At 39.9% G+C, this 27,867-nt stretch overlaps 1 long non-coding RNA gene across 1 annotated transcript in view; it reads right to left on the reverse strand.

Moving 5' to 3' along the window:
• Positions 1 to 20,105: 20,105 nt before the first annotated feature.
• Positions 20,106 to 27,867, reverse strand: part of LOC135499797 (uncharacterized) — a 70,406-nt gene continuing 62,644 nt past the window's right edge. Inside the window, exon 3 of the long non-coding RNA XR_010449343.1 lies at positions 20,106 to 21,069. This is a non-coding gene — a long non-coding RNA (uncharacterized LOC135499797). The remainder of the gene's footprint in view (positions 21,070 to 27,867) is intronic.

Below are 27,867 nucleotides of genomic sequence, written 5' to 3' on the forward strand. Positions count from 1 at the left end.
GGCCAGCCGAAATCACAGTAATCTTATTATTGAACTGACAAAACGATTTCAAATCAATATACCGACTCTAACAATAATTAAAAAAATACTTGTGGACAACAAATTTTAAGAATTTGCATAACCCTAAAACATTACATTTTATTGTTTGAATTTTATTGTTTTGGAAATGACTCCTTAAAGGCCATATATCAAGGTTTGAAAACATGCTTGATACTCATGAAATATGTTGAGGGTTAAAAAAACAAGATCCCAGACATTAAAAAAATTCTAATAATAAAGTCATTATTTAATTATTTCAATTTTCAATTTTAAACTATTTGAATTTCCCACCACACACAACTTTAGATTAGTTCCACATGTGGCCGCTAGGGATTTTTTGATGACGTAGATTAGGTCAGTCAGAACAAAGCAAGATGGCTTCCGCATACAGTTCAGAGAGTGAGAGCAGTGAATTTGAGGATGTTTTGGTCGATACAGAAGGATATTTAAACGTTGAGCCGTACATGTTCGAGCCATTAATATCACTAGATCATAATGAGAGTGAAAGTGATTAGAATTTGTGGTTAATCAATTTGCATGGCAGACCTGCCGATATAGCAAAGAAGACATTGATAGACGGTTGCAGATGCATAACATGTATGATTTTTGAACAGACTAATGTTGCACAATATTGTTTCGCCTCGTCAGTGTTGTATCGCCAGTTATGTCATGACGCTGAACTACAATTGAAAAGTGACGGTATTATGCACAATCATCTTGACGTGACGATATAATGCCGTGCAACGTTAGATAGGCCTAGATGTCAGATGACAATAATCTGTCATTGACAGTGGCTGTCACTGACACTGACCTGTGTCGCTGTCACCTTGCTATGGCTGGAACACAAGAAGACACTATGCGGTATCACAGGCCCCAATAGGGCCTACACATTATGTATAACAACCGACCTCAGCAGCCTCGGGCATTAAATGCAATTGACATGGTTGGAACAGCTGTTTTTAACAAGTGGCATTTAATATTCAGTTGGATGCAGATATCCGGCTTCATGTGATAATCCGTATCGATAAAGTGATCACTGCAAAGTTTGGCCGAAGGCCCAGGCTTCCAACACTCCAAACGTTTGCACTTCCGAATCCACAGCTTCCTCCTCTCTCGTTCAACTGGCTTTGGAAATTCATGAAAATGGGTCCCATCCGTCATTCGATTGTTCTTTGTGCTATCCTTGACACAATTCGGAGCCACACAATACACCACAGTGAATGAAACACATTACTTCCAGGTGTGCATAATTAATTAAGGCCCTCCTGCTTTTGTGATTGCATGACATGCACAGATAACCTGATCTACATCACAACTTTTGCTGAACCCGCCGCCTGGCTCTAACAAGCCAGTTGCTAGCCTGATTAGGTAATCAAGTTGTCAAACACATAATTGGCTATATCTTCAAAATGGATGGAGCTAATTGCATTTGGTTTTCTGTATTGTATAAAGTGTTAGGTACAGTTTTGAAATCGTCTTACAGCAGAAAATGGCAAAAAACCTTGATATATGGCCTTTAAGGGGTAATTAAAAAGGCAGCCAAAGAAAAAGCCATCTTGGATTTTAGACCAAATTGATGGGGGTGGGGGTGGGGGGTGTTCTGAATGGGTATGTCTTCAAAACAGGTGAGCAATCATTGACTGGAAAAAAAACGACACTCAAGCTAAGAATAATTTGATGAGAAATGTTTCATTTCTCTTGAAATTATATCCAACCTACCTCGTTTCGTCATTTGATCCATCCTAAATTTCACTCAGCCCGCAACTTCCACAGAAAAAATCATTACATGTACTTTTACATGATATATTGCCCATGCAAAATGTACTGTCATGATATTGCGCGTCATATAACAGACCAGAGGTTGTCCTGGCATTTCGGTAATATCGTGAAACCCCTGTACATAGTGTGTCATTTTCTATGCAGTTACCTCGGACCTTTTTCGGAAGGAGTTGTGGTCGGAATTAATTTTTGAATGGATTAAAACGATGGGGCATGCAGGATGTGATGGTTGATTTGAGGTAGGTTTAAAAGTAAAGTTTGTAGAGAACCTTTAAAGATGAGACGACTTGCAACATTTCTCAGCATCCTGACTAAATTAATATTTTAAACCTTATGAAGGAAACACGATCTGCAGTGAGATTCAACAAGATACGGCAAGCATATTCATTTGTAACTTGCAATGTTCCTATTTTCCATAATAACCATCCTTGTTATAAGAGGCAATCATGACTAATGAGTCAATACATACTTTATGAAAAACACCATGTGACAATAGCTTCAAAGCTTCTCCTGTGAAATTGAGGAACCTCGGCATGATTAAGCAACTTGAAAGCACAAAAGGTTGCAAGCTTTATGGAAGCGGCGTGGCAGCGGAACAGTGAGACGGTCGCTCTTAATATGAAATCCGAGCTTAACTGGTTGTTCATTTATTAACTATACGACGATCAAACCAGCCACCAAATGTATAACTATCTCATGAAACTTAAAGACTCACAATGAATCGCTTTTTTAATGCAACCTATTGTATATGCTGTGTCGACGCAATTAAAAGGACAAAATAGGCAGCAGCTAGGCAGGCAAGATAAAGTTAGCCAAAGCCGCCAATAGTCCCCCTTTAAGCCTGTTGAGGTGCGCCGCCTATCACATACTGACCTATTCCACGTAATATTGACCTTTTCTGAAAGCACCCTCCACCGGCTGAATAGCGTCCACAGAGTATTTGCTATAGTCGTAGCACTGATAACAATATTGTCTTGATATTAGAAAACAACACGACTGATTCCCGCTCCGAGGTTCATGAGGCGCAAAACGTTAAATCAATTATCAGTACCGAGAATATTCGTGCTCTTCATTCACTTTGACTTCTTGTAGATTTATAAAGCACGTTACGTTAAGCATATTTCTTATTTTGACATTACCGTGCGTTTTAATATCATCCTCAATAACTACAGTATCGTTGTAGGTTACTCCACTATCAAGACATCAAAACAACCATGACAACCATGCATCGGTTATTACTGAGGCTGAGGGTTGGCTTATCATAAACCGCGAGATGAGAAATCGCAAAATCACGAGATGAGTGTAAGTGCCGTGGGGAAAATTACCTTGAATCGGTAAAGAACTTTAAGGACTCGACATCTTCGGTTCTGCATGGCTGTTTATTTCCAGGAATCTACAAGCTGAACCGTGAAATCTTAAAGTATACAATGTTTGTACCATGTAAGACGTTGCTACATCAGCACGTAACTGAATTGAGACGATAAATTGTTGTATTCCATGTAAACTGAGACAATAAACATATTGTATTCTTAATATAAACAGTAGGTTGTTCCTTTGTCTCAAAGCCACAGACAGTGAGGTGCTGCCATCTGACGATATTCAGTAGAAATGATGGTGCCAACAATCAGCACTTCAGGACCTTTGTCAAGGGTTACTTCGGAAATTACCTGCATACAAACTGGTATACAGAGGCAGCTTGAGGTTGTGGACCATTATCGGCTTACATACATCATGATAAAATATGTGTGGTAATACCACACGTCCCGAAAGAAGACATACTACACGCCAAGACAGTCATGGCGGATTTGACAAATAAGTCCTCGGAAGACACACTCGATATAAAATGCCAAATTACAGCATTTTAAGAGGTCTCAAACTATACGAAATATACTGGTGTGAAATGGGTAGTTTATCTTAGCATTAGATGCCTTGAGCGATATTTACCTCTTGGGTTCATGGCAAAATAACAAAATAAATGCTAGGCTTGGCAATGCCCCACAGCACAAAAGGCGAAAAATCAACAAGACGCCCAGATTCCCGCCGCGCAAGTGCGCAGGCGCTAAAGAGGTTGCGTTTCCGTATCCGGAAAGGAGCGCAAGGTTAGTGGCGCAACCACAATGAGTAATTATTATTTTCTGCCCCATGATTTTCTACTTCACTGGCCCATGACAATCACCATTTCCGCTGCTGCCGTGAGCTTCTCGATTCAATGTCAATAGGGAAGAAGACAAGAAAAAGGCTACATGCTACTGTATGTCCAAACACACGTCTGGAGTTGGCCATTTTCTGAAAAGGCCACATTGAGGAGCAGCTTCTTTCACTCTGCATTCCACCACGAGGGGGCATGGCATGCAGTAGTCCGAGCTGAGATTACATACGGTAATTGGCATGACTCACAGTGGGGTTATTTTTACTTTATCCTATGCACATTGGCTGAACGCTTTTTGGAAAGCCACACTCGCAGTAGCCTAATATCATTATGCCCCGCTTGGTGGCGCTGAGGCGGCCGCTGCCGCGGGCCTAAACGATTTTATTTTTGTAATCCTGAAGCAAATTTTGGAAAAGTAGGATATTCGGCTAGGAATAAGTTTCAGTGTTTTAAAGACGCCAAAATATTCTAACAGTTGGTTTTTCATATGAGTTGTCTGTTTCAGTCATAAATTACAAAAATTTGATTGTTAGTATGGACAAGCAGATTTAATTCAATAAAATAGTACATGTTCGAAAATCGACGACCAACTTATGTTATATACGTTTACCCAACGCTCCCGTCAGGTGGCCAGTGTAACCACTATTGGCCAGTTCCGGGCCACTCTCAGTAATGTAATCAAGAGAGTGGTTGAGTCAGACACTCAATTAAGAAAGAAGCTTCACGGCAAGTATAAAATATGAAATGTCAAAATGATAAAAAAAACGGCGGAAAGGGAATTGGTTTGTGACAGTTCACCAAGAATGAAAAAAAACCTGCATCGAAGGGAAATGAAAACAAGGATGGCTCCCTGCCTCGGTCTCATGAATGTTCGCCTTTTAGGTTCCATATTTGCAATGCATTTTTTTGGCGGATGGTACACTTTCCGTGGTTTGCATCTCGCGATTTCGCATTCCGCATCTCGCAGTTTATAATAAGCCCTGAGGGTTGATGATTGTTGACCAAAAAACTTGCTTGAAGTGTAAAATGCGTATTGCGTAAAAACGAATGCAGGTAAAAATATCAAAATGTTCAACTGAAAACCCAAAGTATTGATCTCAGCTACATGTGGCAAGAAATTGGTAAAAATTAAGGTTAGATTAGCTATACTCTGTTTGTGTCTACTAATACATGTGTAACAGTCAATGCAACTAGATTTTTCTGTAGGCCCTATATCTGATATTCTAAATTAACCGAAAATAGAGAAAATTAGAATTCTGCTCGAGTGTGTGAATCGAGTAACCAGATTGCACGTTTTTTCCGGCCTTTGAAAGCTCTAGACGTATCATATTTTTTCTTCTTTTTCTTCTCACCTCTGGAGCCCAAACGGTTAGAAGTTTTTCAATGAAATTTTACGCACATATCTGTTGGGGGATATGAACGAAAATGGCCTTGTCCATTTATCATTGATTACGTAATTTGCATGAAATCTACTCTTTTAAGGCTAATATTGGCCATTTTTGAGAAAAAAAATCGTTTCCGGATAACAGGCGGAGAGTACTACAATTTTCAGGGATGATAGGTGATATGTTGAAGTTTCACATGTGGTTATGAGTTTTTTCCGTTATGAAATTCGCATAATAATGAGCTCTATTGTTTTTACAATGTTAGCTCGTTGCACGCCTATTATCAATGCTATCGTCATAACATTTTCAGGGAAGGTGGATCAGATGGTTTGCAACAACTTTCATTCGAGGCAATATATCGATATTGGCTTCGTTCATGATATAATGAGCTCTTTTGTTTCAAGTAATTATAAAAATGACAAAAAACCGTTTTTAGACACCTCCGCCGTAACCGCTTGGTGGAGAGCGCTGAAACGTGCAGGGATGTTAGGCGATATGTTGAAGTTGCCAATGTGGTTTTTAATTTGTTCAGTTATGAACAGTTTTTGCAAATTCATGAGCTCTATTGTTTTTTAAGCGTGTTAGCTTGTAGGTTGATTTTTATAATTAATGCTATCGTCGTTGAATTTCCAGGAAAGGTGGATACGACGATTTGCAACAACTTTCATTCTAGGCAACACTTTGATATTTGCTTCGTTCATGAGATAATGAACTGTTTTGTTTTATGTAATTATCAAATGATCAACACCTTCTCCGTAACTGCTTCGCGCGGATCTCCGGAGAGCACTGAAACTTGCAGGGATGATTGGCGGTATGTGAAGTTGTGATTTTTTTCAGTTATGTTACTAATTTGCATGACAATGAGCTCCCTTGTTTTTACCTTGTTAGCTCGTACCCCACTTATCGTTGATGCTTTGGCGGAGAGAAATGAAAATTTCAGGGGTGATAGGCCTCGGTGAATCATGCATGCCTCTCTACACCCTGCAGATTGTTAGAGTTAATGTACGGTGCATGGATGAAGTGTAAAAAGTGTATGGAAAGTATGAGCAATTGGTTAAACAAAACAAAAGCAGGCGAGAGCAACCTGCGAAGAATTAAAAAAATTAACAGGTGCTTCAGCTTCGAAACCTGGCTTAGAAATTCAAAGAATAAGACACCGAAACCGGAAATCTATAGACCTGTGGAATAGGTAGCCGACTACCTTGACATTTGTTGGTATCTTCTAAAGTTGGTATTATAGTACCTTTCAAAACAATTAGTACATAATTCAATGTGCATGCAGAGGTCTGATCTTGCTAGGTAAGCGGGATCGAGTTGGGGGCTCGAAGACTGTGCCATTATGTGCTAATGTATATACTCTAAACCTCGAATACAAGGAATGAGGCTCCGTCCCCAATTATTAAAATGGATTAGGGATTCTAAAACCTCAATATCAATTCTACAGAAACGACACAATGGGTATCTTTAAATAGAAGAAATGGGCCTACTATAACCAGTGATCTTAATTGCATTTCATAGTCAATGTCAGCCAAGATCAGAGCAAGATACAAAAAAGGTTACATTTCATTAACACAGCAAGAAAATGCCCAAAAGATAATTTGAAATTATTATAAGCCAAAAGACTTATTCAATCGTTGTGAATCCATGAATTCAAAGAAAAAGGGTCTTTCTGATCGGTTCCCATAACACAGGGTGGAGCCCAAGGTAATACATTCTAAAACACCTGGATTTAGAATGAACCAAACGTTACAGTGTAAATGCACTATCCGCCAAAAAAGCCTTGTTTTGAATTCAGCGGTTATAGTCCTTAGCAACCAAAACTGCCGCCTATAATTCGATCCAGAAGTATTATTAGTATTATTTAATAGAAGAACCATGTCCCGAGCTTCGCGCGATATTCTGGGAAAAGTCAATGATGACGGTATGCTCATTAGCATAACCTATTATCAGCCCCTTCTCGAGGTAATCTTGCGCAGTGTTGCTTCTGCCCACATACATCGAGATGGAAAACGTCTCGTACAAAGAAGGTCTGGCATGCGCCAGACTAATAAGTGCAGAACTTCTGGCTGCGGGAGACTACTTTGATAAAAATGACCATTACAGAGACTCTGTGACGTAGTCATACATTTTTTACAATTAAAATGCTTTCAAAAGACGATATGGAATGATTTTTTATTAACATTTCCTGAGCTCTCCACCTTCTAATTATCACTTTACATAAATAGGTCGGCGTTAGGTCGCATGCTTTTCTTTCCTCGTGACAACAAACAGCAAAATAGTTACAACCCCACAATCGCGCTATAAGTCCATAATAAGGCCACGGTGACCCGTTATAAATGTTTTGCCAGCTTCGATATATTGCCGCTACACGGCGCGTTTGGTCCCTGCGTCGAGTAACTGGTGCTAAATGACCGTTTGCGTTATTAAGGGCAATATTGCCCATCTGTCGGCTGCCCAATAACCTCCTATTCTACATTAGTACATTGTACTTTTAATCAACAAATTGCACAAAAAAGGAAAATTCAAAATACGCCAGAATTATCGTGCTGTTCAGTTTGGTTATTCTCCCCTTCAAATCGTATGCACCAAAGCGAACGCACACTTCCAAACATTTTTAGAAGTCTTGGGTAGTGAAGCATGTAGTGAACCATTGGTGTAAAATTGTCAAGGTATAATTTCTTGAAATCCTCAAGGAAATTGTAGATAATCATCAAAAGGTAACCTAGCCAAGACTTCTTCACAATAGGAACAAAGACAATAGCAGTTATTTCTCTGAGCTGCTGGTATGATCTCTGTATCTCTGTATCTCGGTTTCTCTGCTGCGTAATTCGATCCGATGTTTTGATTGGTTGATTTATGGTGCATCACAATTCCGATTTACTTCCACAAATGACACTTCTGTCCACAATCTCTATTTATGCCGCGGCATAATTCACGAGATCCGAGGTTTGATTGGTCGATTTATGGTGCACCACAATTCCGATTAATGCCGTGGCATAATTCTGAATTCTGTCCATTCGCGCCAGCCATAGAACAAACACCTCATTTCTGAGGCAGTGCCGGTGATGCTTTCATTTAAAGGAAGAGGTACAGGTTTGGAAACATCTTCACGTCCATAGTCAAAGGTTGAGATGCATTCATTCAGCTGCTTAACAGTCACGTATTTCGTCACTGCAAGTTCCTGAGTTATTTTTTTCACGAGAAGAGGAACAACAGGAAACAACCCCCCCCCCCCCCCAACATATCATGCCTTATATCAGATGGAAAGCCGTTTATGACATTAAAGTAATATAGTTGCTGAAATGGGCTGGAATAGTTCACACCGTAAAGTGTTGACATCTTTGGGTCTCGTTGAACCAGACTTCAAGATTAGATGCAAGATTCAACAATACAATAAAAGCTACAGGAGGTTTTAATCCTATAGGAAACATCTATACCGGTATCATTCTAATGTTTTGGATGTCTGTGGTAGGCTGCATGAACATATTGAAAATCTTAACATTCCTGCTGTTTCAGATATTATGTAAATGTACTTGACGGATAGGATGTACCATTATATCCAAGTAAAAGAGTATTTCAATGAGTGGAAACCTGAAAATCATAAGGGTTTTATTCGCCCTACAGACATTATCATCAGATAATTATGAAATCATCACATATGAAATCATCAGATATGAAATCATCACTCATGAAATCGTCAGACATGAAATCATCGTATTCCACTCCTAATGATGATCTTAATGATCTCAGTGATCTCAGTGATTATTTCATGATTGATTATTTCGCGAATGAGAAAGAACTTAATGATTATTTCATGACTGAGACAACCGGACTACGTTCAGAGAGCAGACGACGTCCAGAGTGTAAGACAATACCAAATATGAAACAGTATGACACCAGTACTGAATCTAAGGCCGAATTATGCCGTAACTGTAAATGATGGACCCCGTTTGAGTACACGAAAAACTTGAATTCAACAATATTTGATCCTATGAAAAATTGTGATCCTATCAAGTACAGATTCTGTATTACTTGTAATGAAACTATTTACGATGATGACTTTAAAAATCTTGAGATCAAAATTGAGAATAAAACACGTTACTTTGACAGCATCCTTAGAAGGCTTTGATGGCGACATCTGTCAGAACCGGTAGTAAATTACCTAAAATAGTTCTTTGAAACGTATTTACAGAGTTACTTCTCTAGTCCAAAAATTGGTTTAGTAAGGAGAAGTATGAAAAGATAATTCAGTCAACCTTAAAAATGGGTATCACCACTCTACTCTCTAAATTACGGGACCAGGGGCTACATAGTGAGGCCATGCTCCTTGAATTTCACTGCGGGGAGTACGACTGGTTTTTAGAGACAGAATTCATTAATCAAGCTATATTGGCAAGCCTCAGTTAACTGAAGACATTTTTACTGATCTTAGGTTGGTTTACTATGCTTTCCTAACATATCTGCATTACTGTGAACTGAAGGTCACAATTAATTACAAGGTGTTTTTACACCAAGCCTTTAAAAAGATGAAAATTGATTATGTAGTCCTGAACCCTTATTTAACCAACAAGGAACGAATTAATGATTTGGAGGAACTATGGCATGGTTTCACTATAATTATTTTCTTCCTGAATTACAGACGTGAGAAGGAATATTACCAGGAGATTGACAAGCAGTTTGACGTTTTAATTGGTGCTAGTGCAGGTCGAGAGTGATTATCTAACGACTGATTGGTTCATGACTGATTCATTCATATCTTTACATTGAAAAAGCGTTTTACAATTTAACACATATTTTTCCATATTATCAAATGGACAATCAGTCAATGATAAATCAGCCAATGATAAATCAGATAACAGCTGTAATTGCACAACAAATGAAACAGATTGGTGTAACCAGTCAAAACCCAATCGGTGCTAGTTACCAACAGAACACTGGTAGTAACCGACAAAAATCAACTTATTAGCAACAGAACTGCACTACAAAGCAGTAAATTTCTAACAAGCAGTTGAATAGTTCAAATGTTACTCCTAATCAAGGAATAGTCAATTTCAGTTGTCAACTAGGCTCGACTAGCATTCAACTAGGCTCGACTAACAATAAACAAAATTTGAATTATTTGACTGAAACGTGACGAGTCGGTGTGAAGGTGCCATGCAGGGAGCAATAATAGGGTGCCATGTAGGGTGCCATGAATCGCACTCCCCCCTACCGGAAGCTTTCATCGAAAGCTGGTCGGCTGCTGGATAAGGGAACTACATCATTTTTGCACCCGAGTTGAATCAACAATGATATCGACTCAAAGTAAATGTCATCCAATATTTCTACCTTTCCAATTTTCGAATCAAACTATTGCCGATTTTTCTATCGTTACTCTGGATACGACAGAACTCCAAAAGTGAAGATATTTGTGCAATTTATTGCAAGCCAAGAAAACTCTCTATGTCTCTACCGTATTTCTAAAGTTCAAGCTACGTTCTCAGGATGAAGCCTACTCTTTATTTTTGTCTCTATTACCACTCTGACCATGGTAATATTTGTAGTTTGAATTTAAACAAGGTCTACATTTGCCTCTCTTTCCATCTTTACCAAATTCACCATCATTTAGTAGTTTAACTTCCTCACATTTATTACATGTCTTGGTTCTGTTTAAACCACATGCTTTGCAATAATCTATTAATTTATTTCTTCTATTCTTTCAAATTCACTTTCAAGTATTGTTGTGAAATATTTCACACAGTACATGTACTGTGGCGAATGGGATTTGATGGACGAAACAAAGTTGTCGTTCTTCTAATGCGTGTTTATCAACAGTGCATTGCATTCTGAAATGTGCAGAACAGTCAGTCAATAAAATGATATAAATCTTACATAATATATAAAAGGCAATGAATAGAAATTAATTTACATACAATCTGATCTATTCATATTATGATATTTAAGATAAACGTACCTGAAGGTTTACGACTTATATTGTTTCGGAACTTTGAAAATGGAAAATACAAATGTGCGGTGTTCTCTGATGACGGATGAATTGAAATTAAAACGTGCCGCTGCTGCGATTGACGCGCACTGTTGAGGAAAGCGTCATCGATGACGCGCGCTGCTGAGGATGCGGAGGCGCAATATGATGGCGCGTTAATTACATGTATGGCGCGAAACAGTTCAGAACATGTACTTCATAGGACCCGAGGTTATGTCCTGAGAGGCCAGCGGAGCTTGGTAAACATTGACTGTACCATAGTTTATAATGCTTATTTGACTCTCCATTTAATAGACAAAATGTTTTATAAATTAAGTTTTCAGATACTTTATCTCAGAAACTGGTAACCATTAAGCCTGGTCTACACTAGCAAACATTCGCCAACAATTGTTGGCCAACATGAGCCAACATCATGTTGGCGAATGTTTGGGGACCCGTCCACACTATCAAACACAGGCAAACATTGCCAAACAAGTTTGACTAAGTTTGGCCGTGTTTGGCATGAATTTGAGGGCAATTTGGAGGGAAAATCAGTCATTTCTCTTCATTTTTTCTTTAAAACAATGGAGAACCACAGGAAGAAAGCATGCCTAGGTGCTTCAGCAGCAATTCTTTCAGTTGTGATTAACCCCCGTCGCCGCCGCAACTGACAAAAGCCATACTTGTGGAAAAAGCATGCATGGGGCCTATCACTGCCTCCTTCAAGAGTTAATGGCCTCAGACTTCAAAAGCCTCAAGAATTTCCTGCGGATGGATGAAGCTTTTCGTATTCCGAAATTAAGTGTTCAATTTCTTGAAATTGCCATTCTCTATCTTTCATTGAGACTGCCATTTTGTCCCAGTAGCTCCATCACATGATCCAAATCTGTTCCCTGATTGGCTGCTGATTGCCCAACACCAACCAACATGTTGTTCAGAAGTAGCATGGCCTAACATAGGCCAACATTGGCCAACAAGTTGGCTGATGTTTTCACTTGTTTTTGGACCCGTCCACACTGGCAAACAATAGCAAACATGTCTCTGCAACAAGGCCCAACACGATGTTGGCGAATGTTGGCAAACATTTGTTGGTTCATGTTGGCTAGTGTAGACCGGGCTTAATTCCGCGCGCAAATTCGGGTTTGACGCGCCATCATATTACGCCTCCGCAGCTTCAGCAGCGCACGTCATCCGTGACGCTCACCTCAACAGTGCGCGTCATCCGCAGCAGCGGCACGTTTCGAAGGTGTTTATTTTAATGTATCCATCATCAGAGAAACACCGTATTTTCAATTTCTTCAGTTTCCGAAACAATAACAAGTCGTAAACCTTCAGGTACGTTAATCATAGAATATGATATTATGTATAGATCAGATTGCATGTTAATTAATTTCTATTCATTTGTAGTGTGTTCCTTTCACACCATTCCAAACCAACGAACACGAGGGCGAATCTCTGCTTTATTCGTTTCTTGATACTCTGTATATATTGTGAACTAGACACGCCGATAACAATAACAACAACAAAAAAACATGGCTCCGCGCTTGCGCAGCTAGCACCTTAAACAAGAAAGATACAAGAGCAAATAAATCGACCACTACATCTCCCCCCCCCCCCCCAGAAAGTGCAAGAGACATAGAGAATCCCAAAGCAAAATGACCAACTACCAGTACAAACCATGTACTATACCAACCCTCAAACCAAGAAAGAGACAACTTTTTGTCTGATACAATTTCAACACCAACTTCTTCACACAGTTCTCTGGTTACCATGGTGACTGCGCTTCCACTATCAACCAAGCCTTTCACAGACTTACCAGCAACTGATAATTGAACATGGGGTTCAATCAATCTCAAATAAGTTTTTACAAATTTGTTCGGCTTTACATCAACCTTCTTATGGGAATCGGCCTCAGACTTGCTACTACCGGAAGTATCAAGCATCCGATTTGGACACTGTTACCTTTTGTGACCAAGTTCACTACAACCGTAGCAAGCATTGTTGTCTTTACCACCTGGTTTCTTTACAAAATCTGGTTTCTTTACAAAATCTGGTTTCTTACTAAGAGAAGAGTCCAACTTACGGGTAGAGTCTAACTTTTTGTTATTGTCTAGCATGAGATGCTTTTCTAACACATAGCTGTCCGAAAACTGAGCCAACTGAAACAGACTGTCCCCTTCCCTCTCAATTAGTTTCAAATGTAACTGTTCATCTCTAACTATTGAAATGAACTGGTCAACAAAAAATTTTCTGAAAATGTCAGAAGCTTCACCATCCTCTAACAACCTTTTCGGTGGGGTGGTCTAATGTCTGAAGTACGCCTCCAATCGCGATGCGTAATCCAAGAATGTCTCGGATCTTTCTTGTCTCGTTCAGGTCGGTTAGAATCGTTGCCACTGGCATAAGCCTAACGGTCGCCTCGGGAGTGAAGGCGTCCGTGGCGGTGACGTCCTCAATCTCCACACCAACCATGACTTGTAGGTCTTCTTCCCATATGGTTGGGCGGAACCTCTTCTCGACTCTATCGGTCCGAACCATCCTGATTTTTAGCCGTGGCTTAGACTCACCGGGCATCATGTAGAGGTAGGGGGTGTACGGACTCTCCGTAAACTCCAACGAAACTCCGTGGAGAAAGGTTCCGTCCACCCCCCACATCGCATATGTAAGATGGCGTCGCACGCGTCCGGTGATATCGAACCACCACATGGTTTCGCTCGGGGGTGCCAGGAGCTCTCCTTCGGGAGGACCCAACGGGACAAAGTCGTCCAACTTCTCTTCACTGGAGGAAGCAACGTTGGGCACCCGATAGTTCCGTGAATATCCCGGCTGTGGTTCGGACCCTTGGGGGCTGGCTTCCTTGTTAGCCGTCGGGGGTGTGACTTGGCGGGTCTCCCCGCGTGCCGCAAGTAGGTGACCCCTCATGTCAAGGTCACGGCATCGCGGTAGTGCGACGCAAAGCGTCGCCTCCCGAAACCGCGCCTCCTCACAGAGTTCCGCGTACTCCAGTGCCACAGATGGGTAGACACGGTACCACGGTACGGCGACGCAAAACGACGCCGCCCGGGACCGCGCCTCCTGGCTGAGTTCCGCGTATTCCTCTGCCCCGAATCGACGACCTATAAAAAGAATAAAGACATAAACAATATTTTGCATATGGGTTTCAAAAACAAATAACTGTTTATCATATAAAAATGTCACCCAACTTTAGAACACTAGGAAATCAAACAACACCTTAAAAAATGTTGGTAACCTGTGTTTCCTAGAATGACGACTGTCTCGCCTGTAATTACTTGTCAAAATCAAACAGATTTACACCTCAGCGTACCGAGGGTTACCCATTCCGTAAGTGTGATGACAAACTAATATATTGTTTAACTAGTGTATGTAACTTAGCTAAAATCGTTGCTTAAAACGGACTTGACCCACCAAACCTACCTTTTATCAGTAGTACCTAAGTTAACCGCGGTAGCACCGTATGGTGCGCGGCAGGAACATCGTTAACGTCAATCATAATGTATATTAACATTTACGCCTCGTTGGCATAAATGAACATAGATACCAGCCTCATTACCTGGATAACCGGTGCATTAATTTGAAGTAGCAATAACTAGTATCTCTCCATTCATAGGTAAAGTTATTCCATGTGTCCGAGGGTATTGCAATAAATTCAACAGTTAATGGCCTATGAACTAAGTATGAAAAGGACATGACACTATTTGGGCGACGGACTTGATCGTAAAATTTGGACATATTTACAGATTTATTTAATTACAACCTTGCGGACAGGCAGGAAAGTACGTTCCTGATTCACTTCAGATTATATTTGGATGGAGAAATAATGGAAATTGCAAAGTGATGCACGCGGCATAGAAGTTAAGATAAAACCTTTCAGTTAATGCATGAATGTTCATTGAAAACAATTGTGTATAAATATTGTGTATAAAAAGGTATTTTAGGGAGGTCTTCTATAAATCGAGTATTTTAAATCGGAAGAATAGTCGAAATATGATTATGGAAGTGTTAAGTAACTTACCTTGAAAGGACAAGTTCGGTAAATTGAAAACAAATTGGAAATGATAGTCTCCGTTGTGATCTTGTCGGCTGAAAGTTCCCTGGGTATCTGCATGCTCTCGGGAGTACCGGTTTTATACCACAAATATCAGGTAGCAGGGCGGCAGAAGATTTATGACGTTCCTTCCATTGACAGGTGACTGAGCTAGTACAATTTAAAAACCAGAGTCAGGCTACTAGACATGACTCCCTTCGTGAGCATGTCGCCCTGGCCTATTTTTTAAGGAACTTTTGTGTTTTATAGCTCACCAAACGGTGATTAGCGGTGAGATATGAGGTGGGCAAGTTTCGCAGCGGTTTTGCTGGAAAGTTATTGGCCTATTGGAACGAATCGGTTGTGGATACTATGCTGCCCTGATGCAAAAATTTAATTCCGGGTTTTATTGAAATTGTCCTCTCTCTGGTCATTCAACAACATTCCTAAGTAAATTATAAATATATGTAACAATAAACAGATGGAGGTCCTGCAAGTCTGGGAACGTTTGGTCAAAGAAAGCCATGACGATTCGGTAAATACCTCTTAAAAGGTACATTATACAAAAATTAGCATACATCGGTATTGCCCATGGACCAGCCAATTGAGTAATTACCTGCCGGTTGAATTTTCCTCTTTAACATTGGGACAATGTTTTTCATCTAGCTGTGGGGATGTACTGGTTCCCTTATAGTCCGCCGGGGTAACTATAGTTAACCTGGTGGATTGTTCGTGGAATTCGGGCATCCTGCCGCGAGCCTCCCAAAACTAGAAACAGCATGTGACCGGCTATCATTGGCTGGCCCTTATAGGGCCTGTATATAGACCAGACCACAGGGCGCCCATCTGAGAGAGAGAGCTAGACAAGGAAGAACATCAGGGCAAAAAAGGGGAAACACACCAAGGCCGTTTAAGAAGACCTCCCGAGTTTTGTAAATCTTCCAAAATAAAGAGTAAGGGTAAGTCCAAAGATTTGCGTTATTATCTTCGTGGTCGGATGACCTTGCCATTAACATATATCAGGGGAAGGATCTCTGGAGACAGACGGTCGAGCATCTGACCTCTGGGAGGCCGTGGACAATTCCCCCCTCCAAACGTGACGGCTCGGGGCGGTTCACGCCCTGTGCGTTACACTATGCCACTTAGCAGATCAAATGCCGCTTCTTGAATAGCCAGCCTTTTCATTGGCTCAAAAAAGTGTTGTGGTTGTCATGATTTGAGCCCTGGTGAATGCTCACTCACTTTGCCAGTCATATGGGGAGTGTGCTTAGACGGCAGACGGAGCAAAGACCTTGACCAGGCATCCTGAACTCGGCACTAACGATAGAGCTTACCGGGTATTCACTCAGCAGAGCTAGAGCCCAGTAATACTGGCAGTATGTATTCCATTTATTAAAATAGCACCAATTTGTTTAATTTCTTTTTCAAGGTGATCCCGGTGATATCTTCAGTGGGAGATTCCTATTCTACCTGGTGGTGGAAAATGAAATTGTGACTGATCAACTGAGAAACCTCTTCGAAGCTTTGGTTTTCGTCTTTGCTTCGTTTTATGTCCTGAATATCCAGTACCTTGGAGCAGCTGAAATAACACTAGAATTCATTCAGAGGTAAGCTGGTGTGACTTTGTTTATTGAGGATTTTTTCCTTCTACGGTAGTTTAATATGGAAAACTTCCATTACATTTGTATGGTCTTGATAGGAAGTAATGCACGCCAAATATATGGACAATTGTGTGTGCTATAAAACATGAAAATAATTTATATTCTTGCTGTTCCTTTGTCATTTTATTACCCAGTAAGTTGGGTGCTTTCTACTTGGCTCTACTTTACGGATGCTGAAAGGATATTCCCTGTTTCAGATGCAGGCGACGAATAACCAGTGGGTATTATTTTGACCTTCAAAGCTTACGACAACAGTATCTTGATTTTTTTCAGGGAACTTGTCGGAATCAATCCGCAAAATATGAACACAAAAAGGAAGAAGAATGCCAAGAAGGTGCCGATTCATCCTATGATTGTCAGTTTGTTGAATGGAATTCGGGACTTTGAGTCGGATTGGGGATGCCCAATGTAGATGCAAGAATTGTGCAGGCAGAAGAACTGTCGATTGGCCCTTCCCAATGGGTGAGGTAAAGTCTTGGGGTAGAGAAAGCGTTGGGAAAGTGTTATAGGCCTTGCTAAGTGACTTATGCTTGTATCTGGTAATACACCCCTTTGTACAAATGTTACTCTGTGTAATGCTGGTCTGAAAGGGTGTTTTACCAGACACAAGCATGAGTCACTTAGCAAGGCCTATAACACTTCACCCATTGGGAAGGGCCAATCGACAGTTCTTCTGCCTCGTCTCATGGTTCAAGTGTTGAATTAAAATCATTAGAGAAATTAAGATTCCCCACTAAGTTGTAATCAAGATCGTAGTTCTTATTTGGGACTTCCAGTATACATGTTGGAATCCTGATTGGCCTTCCAAATGTTGATGTTTATGGTTTATGTACAAGTTCAAGTGTTGTATGAATATCATTAGGGAAACTTGTAATTTTAAGATTTACGTTCTTGTTTTGGACTTCCAGTGTAGGAATCCTGAAAAGGTAAAATAATCTCTGAATTTGCCTTCGAAATGTTGATGTTTTTAGTTCAAGTGTAATATGAATATCATTAATAGGGAACCTTGTAATTTTAAGATTTAAGTTCTTAGTTAGGACTTCCAGTGAAGGAATCCTGAAAAGGGAAAATAATCTCTGAATTAGCCTTCCAAATGTTGATGTTTTTGGCATATGTACAAGTTCAAATGTTATATGAATATCATTAGGGCGACTTGTAATTTTAAGATTTAAGTTCTTATTGAGGACTTCGAGTGTAGGAATCCTGAAATGGTAAAATAATCCTTGAATTTGCCTTCCAAATGTTGATGTTTTTGGCATACAATGTATGTACAAGTTCAAGTGTTATATGAATATCATTACCCGGTAGCATAAATATATAAAAGACCCCGGTCCAAATGATGACGTTCATGGCATATATACAAGTTCAAGTGTTGTATGAAAATCACTACTTGGTAGAGAAATTTACATGTAGATTTTTTACTCAGTTGTAATTTTTAGATTTAAGTTTTTATTGGGAATTCAAGTGTGGGAATCCTAAAATAATTGTAAAATAACAACAAAGTTTCTATATGTTGGTAACTTGTTGAATAAATGTCTAAAATTAGGAGTTATTCTTCATATTTGTTTTTTCTAACTGCATCTATGTGCAGTATTCCGTTTTATCTTCATGTGCCTGCAGGAGAGTGTTGAGAACAATTCTGTTTTTTTCACAGAACTGTAAATTAATTAAAATGAATGAAGTCTGTAAATCTACAGAAATTTGCCTGCAGCAGAGTCTATGGCACTATTCTGTATCTCTACAGATACCTGTAAATAAAGTGGTGTTCCTATAACAAATTTACAGATATCTGTAAACTATAATTACAGATGATGTAACTTTAGTAATTTACAGACCATATGTAAAAATACAGAATTGTTCGAGAGACTCTGCTGCAGGCACTTTTCTGTAAAATTACAGGATATTTTTTTCTAACAGTGTATAGGAATAGGAGTCATTTGGACCTTAATACCTATGATTTAATGTCCCCGGATATTGAACGCGGGATTCAATGCCCATCGGACTCTCGTAGATAGGAATAGAAGTTCATACTTATCTCTAGTTATGAATGTGTCCGGACTGTGAACACGGTCACTGATGTCCAATGGACTGTCCAACCTAGGGATAGGTGTCTCATGAGACATTAGTTGCGAGGTGTGGTAGTCTATGGAACAGTAATACCTAGGAATGGTGGTCTCTAAGATTTACACTTCACATTATTTCCAATATATCACATTGAAATTGAGGGCGTCAGGACTATATTATAATTTAAGTTAGTAGTGTTGACTTCATGAAGTAAAACATGCTCAGTTACATGTGTCTGTTCATTGACGAATCGGATACCGTATATTATCTAGTCTTCCTATTTCAGCTTGACAAAGGGATACTCTGGTATCGGGTTGTTTCGAGGATCGGCGAACGAGTTGAAGACAATGGCTCGGTGAGAGGTGATGCTGGGGATGCGGAGACTCGCAACGAACCAAAGGCTGGTTGTTCTACGGCCGAGGAACCAATGATGTAAATCATTATCGAAAAAAATCACTCAGTCAAATTGAAAATATGTAATTTTGTTCACTTCTTCTTTCTATATCACCCACAGAAAAGAAGGGACTTTAACTCCTAAGGAATCAGTGTCCACATTGGACTTTAGTCCCTGTTCAGTGGACAATAACAACTAGAGGTCAATGTCCGACGGACTTTTATACCTAGTACTTGGAGACCCCCCCCCGGACTTTCACCTCTAGCTGTTAGTATCCGGGGACAATTTCAAATGGGGACATTTTCGACCGGGACACCGGTGTAACATCTGTGGTTGTTTCCCATGTGTCAGTGTTTCCAAACAATAGGCAGCTAGAGAGACCATGACTTTTCAATAGGGGGAAACACAGAAAAACTTGTCAATCTATCTTTTAGCGTTCCCAAACAATGAGGGGAAACACTCAAAAATAGAAACACTCAAAAACATTACACCGGGTTTACTAAACAGGTATAAAACTCTACCCTGTTTGGCGAGCCGTAGCCTTTACAACACAATCGCCAATCGAAGAGCAGTGACGTCATATTTGAATTATATGCACATAATTAACAATCGCCGATTTCTCGCTGTCGATTCATATTCTTTTACTAAACACGTGTTATTTTCAAAAATCGATGGAGAGGAATATACACGAGTATGTGATTTACTGACAAGCGTAATAAACGCACTGGGTACATTGCTAAGGTCCTTCGCTAGAACTACAGTAGTGTTGTTGACCGCTTTGTCATTGAATGACAACTATACAATGAGTTTTGCTCTGCATTTAGGCAAAAAGGTCGCTGTTTGGTAAGCCGGGCTTGCAAAATATGTAAAGCAGTACTGGAAAGTCATCAAGGAATTCCCTTCTCCCAAAAAGGCAGCTCAAACAAACTACAATATTTACGAATTATTCAGAAAGACCTCAACCCTGAATTTTTACGTAACATTTAATTCGTCCCTGATATGTGACACACTATGATAGCATGCACAACAGTTCATGGATCTGAATCTCAGTTTAGCTTTATATTAAAACTGTATAAAAATTACGGATCATTCGGCGCATACCAGTCCTTTTTTCATAAGTTACGTTACTTTTGAAATCAACAATTTTTATACAAATTCTCAAAGCGACACATATACTGAATCAATTGCAATCGTCCGCCATGACTAATTCTATAAGCAATTTTCATTTCCTCACCAAAGTAACGGATTAGATGTTACGCAAAACGTTCAGGATTGAGGTCTTTCTGATTACAAGGGAAACTATAACTCTCCCCCTCCTTCCCCAAATGATGTTAACATCGCTTGGGTCATATTGTTGCGCCGTAAATCTTCGAGACTAATTTTCACTTTCACCAAGCAAGAGGATGAGGCCCAGCACGAAGCCTACAAGAGGAAATGGCACGCCGCATGCGACACTCTCGCCACCATTACAGTAATCTTGACCCGGTCCTTGGCAGCAATGCCAAACGCCAACATTGTCGTTCTTGTAGTCCGTGCAATTACCATGGTAACAACCTCTTGCAACAACCACATGGTCAATATCAGTAATTTTCTGAAAAAGAGAAAGCACGTCGGAGGTGTGAAAAAGTGTTTGAGTGTGTGGCAATTGCTATTTGACAGAATATGTACAACTTTAGGTAACATTGAAAATATTCATTCTCAATTTCGGTGGCTTTGTTGCGCTGGGAACTACGACGTCACGTACGTCAGAATCGTGAAGCATGTTTTAAAAAGTATTGTAATAATAGCTTTTGCGACAACATATTATGTATCACCGGACCTTCAAATTGCTTCGTATCATATACATGTAGATGTAAATGTTGACTAATTGGTAATAGGATAATGCTATTTACGAAAATCTATGATTCTGTGTAGGCAAAAGGGCCAAAATCAATTAAAGTTGCCTTAATCCCAATACAAAACTGAGTAATCTAGCACCCATTATACTATTACTACAACCTTTACAGTCTGTACAGTCTGTAAGAAGTAACATAACTGGAATACCATAACTGGAATGCCATAACTGGAATGAGTGAAATTTGATGAATCTTTTTAATCTATATAATGAGTGATATAAACCAAAAGGTTCACTGTCCTACTTGTGATAAATACTTTTCATAAATGGATATTCTGAAAGTATTCGTTGCTGAAGATTTCCTTAACAAACAACTAACATTTAAAGGGAACTGAAACCACCCAGCCAGTTCGTATGACCTCGTTTTCATTTCCCGCGTATCGGGTGATCAGAACGAGGCATGAATGAAACATGGCGCCTAGCTGTCAATCATTGAGTGACGTCACTACTATGGAATTTATTACGAAAACTCATGAATGAAAGATCGCATGACTCACGTGATTCTCACATGATTCTCAATAATAACAAATTGAACTCCGCATGCTCGGGCACTGGGGGCTGAGCTACAAATCTGAACTCGACGGAATAGGAAGTTGGAAGTTTGACTTTCTCGGGCGGTGAAAGTCGAAAAGTTGAATAAATCGCTCGGCGGTTCCAGTTCTCTTTAATGACTTAGGCTGCATGCCAGAGAAGGAAATCATTAAATATCATAGACTCTACCAGACAAAGATGGCTGCTAGACTTAACGATTCTTTAGGTAAGACAGTACTTAAGGGTTACACTAAATTAACTAAGTTGTTCCTTCCTGTTGATGATGAGGAAGAACTTTACTATGACCTTGGAAACGATTACTTAGTAACGAATGAGTTGGACTAACTGCCCTTGCCTCAACTACCCTCATTACATTAGGTCACTGTCATGGGGAATTATCAGGACATGAAAGTCCAAAGATTGATGATGACAGTAACTCAAATTGTGACTCTGATAGTGACATAATTAATACCAGTAACATAAATGGAGAGCGATAATTTTCTTATCCCCTAGACTTCGACCCCTAACGCGCGGTAAATTGTCTTAGAGGGAGGCCGTGATCTTGCCTACCTTGAGCCGTGGAGATACTCAAGGCAGCACTCAGAAATTCAACCCAAGGATTCACAAGCAACTCAAAGAAGAGAAATCGAAAGTTGTCTTTAAACCATTTAATAATTCGAAAGGAATGGTTGAACACCTACCTTGTTTCTTGTGAGTTGGAATTTTAGTCAGAGTCCGATATTTGAAATACTGGTTGGTGTCTACTCAGTCTAAGCTTGCTTTGCTCCCGATTCGAGTCTATCTTTTACCCAGATTCGCCGGGTTGATATACCATTTCGGCCCTGACAACTAATCCAACTCCCAACAAACAGAGTTACAAAACCAAGCCTGTTGACCAAAACCCTGCCAAATTGGGCATTTTTCCGATAAACTGCCCACTTGGTCCAGCCAAGCGGGGAAGGACCGGAGCGATCTGTCACTCAAAACACCCTTTTAGCCCCTCGCACGTACCAAAGAAGCAGTGAACTTCAGATATTGATACATCAAGCGGATAAAGTTAGCCAAAAAGGTCTATAATCCTTATAACAAGAGGCCCAAGGGCCTGGCGCTCAGCTGGATGACCTAATAACATAGGACTGAGGGTATAAAGTAGTACATATCGGCTTTGTACTACTGTTTGAAGGTCAAGAGAACACGTTATACCACTAAAATTTCCAATGCAGAGCTGCCAGCTGAATGAAATATGATTGAACTAATCAGCCATGGTATGTAAATATTACAGGAGGCAACGGAAGATATCCCTAGTTCAGTATATTGTATCAGTAGCTTTACAGAAAAAAAGTGTCAGAGAGGATGAGACTTCTCCATGGACAACTGTGGTATGTCCAGGCTGGGTTGTACAGCACAAGGATACAAAATGCTGTCTGTAATTGAGAGGTATCCTGATTTAACAGAGGTCAAAATAAATAGAAATTACCAGTTTGGGACTAGCACCACTTTCTTTTTTTTTAATAAGGTAGAGATTACAGGAGTCAACAAAATTAATTTTATTGAGAGAAATTGACCTGTCCTGCAGGTGATTGGAATTTACAATACAAAGGGTCGTTTTTCATGACATTGTGCTCTACTGCGTATTCCTAGTCATAGTGAGTCGATCTGGAACCAATCTATCCTTGGCGCAGACAGGTTCAAATTGGCTATATCTTGAATAGATCGAATTGCGATGAAAATCTAATGCAATAAAGGAGCAATATCGAAGAGACAAATTAATCAAACCAATTGTCCACAGACTCGGACCCTGAAATGGCACGATGTATGCGTGCATATAAAAGTATATCAATTGGTCCCATAGAGATGATGAGGCAATGTCAATATGCCTTGTTCCTTAGTCAGCAATATGCCCCTTTTTATACGGAGAAGAAGGAGAACCCAGATAGGCCTTCACATGTCGGCTTCCAAATGGCTCGAACCAACTGTACTATCACTACTATAACTTTAAAATGCGTGCTCCTCCTACATGTAGCAATGTCTCGGCCAAAAAGGCACTTAGTCGACAGGCAAGCTAGATGTTCAGCACCGTGAGCAGCTCCTTGGTAAGGCCATGTCAGGTTCCGCGCGCCTCATCAGATACATCAAGTATTGAAAGCTGTGGTGAGCTGAGCACATAAAAGACCATGGTCACCTTAATTTAAAAATCCCTTCATAATCAAGGGCTACCTCTGACTAAAACAGCACAATAGACCACCAATTTGATCCAGCTCCTAACTGCGGGAAAACCCAAGTCCAGCAACCAAAAGTACCAAAAATACATTTTTGTTTACATTTGAACTGCACACATGCGTTTGTTTACAATTTCATTTCCCGCGAAATCTCGAAAATCAGTTGACCTGCAATCATGGATTGAAAATAACATTAACCTCGGTTCAGCAGGTCAGCAGGTATACCGGCTGTTCCAATCATCCCCCTACAGCTAGCCGTTCAAAAGGTAATGTTATTCACCCCACAGGGAGTGCAAGTAATTGATTAAGCCCCTGCATAACTTAACAGCAATGGCTTGGCTTCTGTGAGTGGTAAGGAGAATTGACAGTTTTTTTATGGGAGTAACATTATTGTGTTGCTTAAAACGTCTACTTTTTACTCATGTAAGAATCGTAGTACTAAAAATAACTTCAACTTATTTTCCAGTTATGATAACATATCTTCATGATCATGATCTTTCTCAAACTAACTGAATGACCTAATCGCCTTGGACGCACAACCTAACCACATATCAATCCGCCCCGACGATCGACACATCCATTCGATTCGATAACCCTCGATAAAGTTTGATAAATAAACTAGAACTGAGATTTCACAGGAGCACCTGTGAATTCATGACTCCAGGGTTGTTTTGAGGGCGATATTGTAAGAGTTGGTCTTGAGTATGGGGACGTGAAGGTCCGTGTGAGGCACCTGGGGGGAGAAGACTAGTTGAACGATGGGATCATGGAGGTATAAATAATTATTTATACCTCCATGATGGGATCTGACACGGACACTACTATTGATCTTATTATATGAATACCATTTAATTACAAAAAAGTGAAAACAGATCATATCATATTCCTTGGCATAAATTAAAATAGGAGTGCGGGAACAAGGTTTTTTAGCAGGAGGAAAGCGAGAACATTTTGCGCCGTCGTATTCCGATTTGGCTGGTTAGTGGTGAAATCTGCTTTTAATTTAGCAAATTAACATATTCGTTTTTCTAGTTCTAACGTTGTCAGAATTAAAGATGCTTTCCCAATGCTTGACTGGTCTGGCAAGAGACATTGACAGGAAAACGTGACGTCATTTTGGCCATTCTTCTTACCGCACGCCCTCTCTCTCCGTAAAAGTTCCTGACATGGTGTGAAGTGGGAGGGCGCACAATGGGAACCACACTGCTGCGATGTTAATAGTTTCTATTTATAGAATTCAGCGGCAGAGATTTTAGGCACGGAAAAAGTGGATTAACTCGGCTAATCTCAATGAATTTTACCCAGGAATGTTTTCAAGGCGAGAGAAACATCTGATTTAAGTACTGCGCTTATTAGATTTCATGTTCAGGCCGAAGATTGGCCTAAAACGTGGACGAAAAGAGTGCATTATCGAGTGTTGGAGAGGTCACGTGATTGGACGAGAAACCTGAACAAAGTGTTCGTGCTTTTACCTGTCAACATCAATGGCTATAATATACTCCTGCAGAATAGTAGCACTAATAGAACTAATTTCCGAAGTTTCCAATAGTTTGAACACAAATCAGAACATCACCCATCAGCTGGACTCAGATCTGCATAAATTACGATAAATAATGAGGTCGCCGCTTCAATTTCGCAAAGAAAGTTGACTCCATTCGAAGGTTGTTTTGACCAAATTCTGTTGAACTCATCGTTATGAGGGCATTTGAACACATTCTCGTTGATCTTTTCTATAAACGTATGAAGTTTCGTACCAAAATACGTTTCCGTAAAGGCTTAAAAAAGAAAATTTGTCACTTACAAAATCATCGCTCCGGTAGAAACAAAAAGGTCACCGCCATTTTCTTGATGATAGTTCTCCAGGTAACCTCGGCGGGAAATTTAAAGCGGGGTCATCCGGGGTCAAACAACACTTTTGCTCACTACCGCCAACTGGTGATATAAATCGACACTAATCTATTTTATAATCTATTTTGTTTTTTCATTTACGCATTTTGCCCCCTGGGGAGCTGAATTTGAGTCGAATCGCCCAAATTTTTTTCCGTAAGCAACATTTTCTGCGGTGTTTATAAGCAAGACTAGATTTGAAGTGCCACGGTTGTATGATTACAAAATGCCCAACTTTGTCTACAGATGGCTAGATGGAAGGATGGCAGGATGGATGGAAGGAAGGACGGACACCAATCGAATGGCTATTTGACTAGCTCCGCTGACTTTGTCAGCTGAGCTAAAAACTAATCGGGTGGAAGGAAGAATTTTATTACTTGGATACGGACGAAACAGTCCATTAGCTTACAGTCTTCACTATAATGCTGCCGCTTATTAACTCATAATGACGCCTATTAGTTGCTTAAAGGAACTTCCTAATCATCATGGTGTAGTGTGGAAACCAATCCTATGACCAATGACCTTATTGGCCGTGTACACATTTGACTAGATACTGACCACATCGTGTCCGACACCTCCGGTTCAGTATAAGCGGCCCAGAACCAGTTCTGACAAGAGAGCGACTTTAAGTAGCGTCGGCAAGGGGTATTAAGTTATTTTGACGGCAGATCTCAACCTTAAAATGAGCAAAATTCTGCTCAAAGACCCGGAAGGAATCAACGCAGGGGAATTAATGCTCGCTATGCCAAATCTTGACCTTCCAGAACCTAAAGTCTAATACCAAATAATTTGAGAAGTTTTTATAAGCAAGGAAAAAAAAACTTTTAAAACAGCATCTTTTCACTTAAATTAATGAGCAAAATGCTTTGGGACCATCGGTCACTACTTCGACATCTACAACAATAACGCAACTCAAGTTACAAGTTATACAGATATTACTAAAGTGGTAGTATCTAAGAATGTTCGATATGATAAACAATTAGTATCGTTCTAGAGAGTTGGGTAAATGGTCTCAGGAATTTAAGAGAAATAAAAAAGAAAAGACAACATTCAAAGAACCTAAACCAGAACCTGAAGGAGAGGTAAGTACAATTACTAGTAATAGTAATGAAGAAAATTCTACTCGAAGTTCAATATCTAATGCAACCCACCTCTATGTAGGTGAAGGTGTAGTTATTTTGGTTAGTTTAATTTACTTCAGTCCTTTAGTTAAGAAAACTAATAAGAAACTTGTAGTTAAATAAACTACTATTAATGAAACATACAGTAAATATACTACTACTTCTAATAAACAAGCTAAAAGTTCTTGTAATAGTATTTTTGTTAAACCTTCTGTCTTAAAAAGTAACACTTCTATTCCTCCAATGGAATGATTACCTTATCAGTTATGACCTCATCATCACTTACGTTAATACAATGGTTTAACTCTATTACGAATTCAAGAACAATTGATGTTCCTCTGAAATTAACGATTTTACAATCATCAGTAGTTATTTCAAAAATGATATGATTAGTACATTTGTTAACTTCTTTAGTAGAGTTAAGTTCATGCCTTTGAAGCTTAATCTGATCCAGAGCATGCTCCGCACAAAACAGTGAACTCTTCACTGTCTCCATTTTCCACTTACAGAGTAGACAGTTCACAGTTGGCCAGATGCTTTCGCCGTCTATTATCCGCTTCTTGAATTAACAATGAGTGGGCCCATACGTGAGACAAAAAGTTACCAGATTGTGACTCGTGGCTGTGAATGATAGGACCCCGACCCCTGATCACTGCCAAACTTTATATGTGAGACAAAAAAATTCCTGATTGTGACTTACGGCTTGGAATGATGGGACCCCGACCCATGACCACTGC

Source organism: Lineus longissimus, chromosome 15 (assembly GCF_910592395.1).
Source record: "Lineus longissimus chromosome 15, tnLinLong1.2, whole genome shotgun sequence".
NCBI classification, from domain to species: domain Eukaryota; kingdom Metazoa; phylum Nemertea; class Pilidiophora; order Heteronemertea; family Lineidae; genus Lineus; species Lineus longissimus.